A 4,868-nucleotide genomic window follows, 5' to 3' on the forward strand; every position below is an offset into this window, starting at 1 on the left:
CTGTTAGCTGTTTGATCTTTTTAAGGTGGGACATCCTGAGTCTGCAGGCGTGCCTCTAGCATTCGGGATGTGGTATCCCACACAATGCAGGATCCACCTACTACTGATAAAATGCTAGCATTGGTGGGAACAGATTCCACATTGGCCAACTGAGTGGCCATCCTTTCCCTGTTTTGAAATCAATAAAATACCATTTAGATGGAAAGATAAGAGGTACTGCAACTCCTTCCTTCCCTTAGGTGAAAGTGTGGAGTGCAGTTGCCGGAGATTAGAGTCAAGATTAGAGTGATTCCGGAAAAACAGAGCAGGTTAGGTGGCATCTGATGAGCAGCCTTGACCATTCCTGATGAAGGGCTCTTGCCAAAGCTTCGATTTTCCCGCTTCTCCGATGTTACCTTACCTGGTGTACTTTTCCAGCACCAATCTAATCTTGACTCTTGCCTTCCCTTGAAATTTTACAACCTATTATCCACCTAATGATCTTGCAGCATGTCCCTACAGGTCTGATATAACCCTGTCTGATTAGTTTAAACCTGCTTCCAATATACAACAACATGTAAGTGTCGCAAACTGGTCAGAATTGATAAAGTTCAACAAAAACAGTCTTGACTTAGTCTGAAATTCAGAACTGTGACTTGGGCTGAGATCAATAAAAATGGAAGAAGTGCAGAAACAACCATTTCCATTCATCAGAAACAATTTTTTTCTGAATGTCAATGTCCCATCCACAATTTCGAATGGATCAGTGCATTTGAAAAGCTAATGAGAAGCAGCAATATTTTAGGATTAAGATGTGTGCACTGGTTAAAGCTGTTTCCTGCTTCAGTTTAGCTAGAGGCTTCGCAGATACATTCCAATTGGCATGAATTAAATCTGCCAAAGTGGGCATTAAATTTTCATATTTATGAGGCGCTTTAACGGGAAATGATGTACTGATTGCCAAACAGGAGAAAGTTCGTGGCATGTACCAGAAGAGTTAGGATAGATGACTAGACACGTGAAACAAGGTTTTTAAGCAGGCTTTCAAAAAGAGCGAATGATTTCCAGAGGTCATCTGAGGAAGTGATCAATAGAATAAAGCCAATTAAGGGGGCTCGGTCATCAACATGGACAAAAGGAAGAAATACAACAATTAGAGAACCAAAGAACAGAGTTTTTGTATAAAAGGTAGAAGACGGTGCGCGGATCATGGCCATGAAGAATTTGAAGAAATACATAATTTTAAATTTAAAACATTAGATGGCAGTGAGCCACTTAAAATCTCAGTCCTTTCTCGATAAATACAAATCTAAGTTTACCAGCCTTGTCCAAGCAACTTTAAATGACAATTGCTTTTGCATTGTGCATATCTCATGATTTCACAAAATATCGTCGTTTTATGAATGGAATAAAGTGCAATTTCCAAAGTTTCAGCAATATATTAAACAGCAGTTAACAGAAATGATCAATTTGCGAAAAATATCTTCCAACATCCAGACTGATGCAATGGTCAAAGCGGATGTCGAAAACAGGATAGGTTTTTCAGGGGGTTAAACCATTTCGAGTCCTAAATATAGATTCCGTTTTACTCATATCAGCTGTATGTTGGATATTCCATTTGCAAAGTGTTCCAATATTCAAATACATACATTGAGTATTACTTTAAAATAGCAAAAGTATTTTTCTAGTTTTTTTTTAATCTTACTTTCATAAGGAAAACTGCAGGAATATCGACATAAAGGGGAACAATATTTTACACTGTACAAGAAAAGAGTTCTGATGGATCGGAAAGTGCATCATGATTGATGGGCAATTGACAGCTTAACGTTGTTAAATTTTAAAAGGGTAGGTTGACTGATTAGTCAAGGCATTGTCCAGCCAAATAAAACTGAGAATGGAAACTGTCGCTTGGTTGAATCAAAACAAACCACAAGGCTTCGCAGTTCTCGTCCATTCTCTGTGCTTTTTCCAATCAGCACTCATTGCCGATGTCGTTTGAACGTTTTCTACCTTTGTGTTGCTACCGTTGAAAATATCCTGATCAGTAAAGGTTTCAATGTTTTTCCATCAATACTCAAATTTCTAAGCAGCACCCCAGATTGCAGGGGTGAAACATCACAAAAACGTATAGGGCTTACAATTAACTTGGAGAGTTTTGCACTGTTCTGAGAGGAAAACCAGCAACAAAGCCCATGTGGAGAGGGAGGAATGGCAGCATTACATTGACTTGGGGGCGATACAGCAAGAATTGCAAGCCACTGAGGAACAGAGATAAATAGAAACAAACCACATGCACAGGGACACAACACACAATACTTTAAAGTAACAAAGCTAGTAAAAGTATTATCACTTCGAGAAATTGTGGACGAGCGGAAATATTAAGTGTTATTCTGAATAGTGAACGTGGCACCCTTGGTTTTCAGCAGTTGAAGAGTTTGTCATACTATTTTGTAACCTGCTCAGATCCTTTACCGTTAAGTGACCACATATTCAGATATTTTGTGAAGCAGGTATCAGAATGAAGTTGCAAGTGAGCAGAAGCAGGTCTATCATTTGGACAGCACGAAGGAGATCCCACACGCATTGGCTTTTTTATTAAAACAGTGGGGTGATATTTAACTGGTGAAAGCCAATACAAGAGGAAATAAATGGGAAGAGAGGAACCACTTCTACGATTTCATCCAATCTAATATTAATACTTCATTTTTCCAAGTATGGGACCGGCAAACACGAGAGGACACAACTTTAAAGTGAGGGGAGATCGGTAAAGACAGATGTCAGAGGTAGCTTCTTTACTCAGAGAGTAGTAAGCGTATGGAATGCTTTGCCTGCAACGGTAGTAGATTCAGCAAGATTAAGTGCACTTAAGTCGTCATTGGACAGGCATATGGACGTACATGGAATAGTGTAAGTGGGATGGCCTTCAGATTAGTATGACAGGGCGACGCAACATCGAGGGTCAAAGGGCATGTACTGCGCTGTAATGTTCCATGTTCTATAAGCGATACCTGATCACCAAAATCAGCTGCCACGTTTTGAAAAAGATGCAAGAAGCCCAATGAAGAGATAGTAGAGCTTTAACTTGAATCTATAACGCATTATTTCAACGGATTTTTGTCGTTGCCTTCCAGAAGACATTTTTCCCCAAGCGACATAGGTTTGACAGAGAATCATTGGTTCCGATCACAGATCTGAGCCGAATAGTAAAAAACCACGTCAAAATTAATTTCCAGAAACTGGATCAATGAGCGTTTGGGGTTGCAGTACCTCTGTATTCTGAGCTTCGACTGCAATCTCTACCGGTTCCATAGTTTTTCTGTGCAAGTTGCGTTTCCAGTCTGTTTGCATTTCATCATTCCTGACATCATATGTCGACAGGCCAATAAGTGTCGAGGACACATTGAATTTGGAACTGCGGAATGAGCCCGGCCAGTTGTTAGATTTGAAGGTTGGTGAGCACTTTGTTGATAATCTCCACAATTCGGTTTTGTTTACTTTAGCGCTGGAAACGGATGTTTATATACCGAAGAGCATGAGATATAGCTGGGGGAAATGCAATTATGATGTGATTAGGCAAGATTTAGAATCCATTGCATGTGGAAGGAAACTCTAGGGCATGGCACAATTGAAATGCGAAGGTAATTCGTGGAACAGCCACTGCGCGTCCTTGATAGGTATGTACCTCTCGGGCAGGAAGGAGGTTGTCGAGTGAAGGAACCATGTTTTACTAAAGATGTTGAATCTCTTGTCAAGAGGAAGAAGAAGGCTTATGTTAGGATTAGATGTGATTCCTCAGTTAGGGTGCGTGAGAAATGAAGGTTAATTCGGAAAGACCGAAAGCGAGAGGTCAGGAGAGCCAGGAGGGGACATGGGAATTCATTGGTGGATAGGAAAACCCGTACGGTATATCAGGAATAAAAGAATGATTCGAGTAAGATTAGGTCCAATCAAGGCTAATAGTAGAAGTGTGTTTGTGGAGTAAGAGGAGATAGTTGAAGCACTATGTGAATATTTTTTCGTCAGCATTCATAATGGAAAATTACAATGTTATCGAGGAGAATATTGAGATACGGGCTACCAGTCTAGATTGGACTAAGGTTCACAACGAGGTGTTGTTAGCAATTTTGGAACGTGTGAAAGGAGATAAGACCCCTCGGGCAGATGGGATTCATCCGATAATTATCTGGGAATCCAGGAAGGAGATTGCTGAGCTCTTGGCTTTGATCATTATTTTGTCATTGTCTACAGGAATAGTGGCAGAAAGCTGGAGGTGGCAAATGTTGCTCCATTGTTCAAAAAGGGGAGTTGAGACAACTTTAGCAATTATAGGCCAGTGAGCATTACTTCGGTTGTGCGTAAAGTGTTGGAAAGAGTTGTAAGATATGATTTGTAACGATTGAGAAAAGAATATGTGAAGTAGGGGTGGTCAACACGGTTTTGTAAAGTGTACATCATGCCTCACGAAACTTATTAAGTTTTTTGAGAAGGCGATGAAACACGTGGATGAGGATAAAGCAGTTGGTGTGATGAACATGGATTTTAGTAAGGCGTTTGATAAAGTTCCCCACAGTGGTCTGTTGCAAAAAATATGAAGGCATGGTATTAAGGATGATTTAGCGGTTTGGGTCAGAAATTAGCTAGCTGAAAGAAGACTAAGGGTTGTGGTTGAGTGGAAATGTTCATCCTGGAGTACAGTAACTCATGTTGCACCACAAGGATCTCATTTGGGGCCACTGGTGTTTGTGAGTTTTACGAATGACTGGGATGAGTGTCGAGAAGGATGGTTTAGTTAATTTGTGGATGACACAAAGGTCGGCAGAGTTGTGAATCGTGTCAAAGGATATTGTTGGTTCGAGGAGGACATAGATAAGCTGCAGAGCTGGGCTGAG

Source organism: Chiloscyllium plagiosum, unplaced genomic scaffold (genome assembly GCF_004010195.1).
Source record: "Chiloscyllium plagiosum isolate BGI_BamShark_2017 unplaced genomic scaffold, ASM401019v2 scaf_11726, whole genome shotgun sequence".
NCBI classification, from domain to species: domain Eukaryota; kingdom Metazoa; phylum Chordata; class Chondrichthyes; order Orectolobiformes; family Hemiscylliidae; genus Chiloscyllium; species Chiloscyllium plagiosum.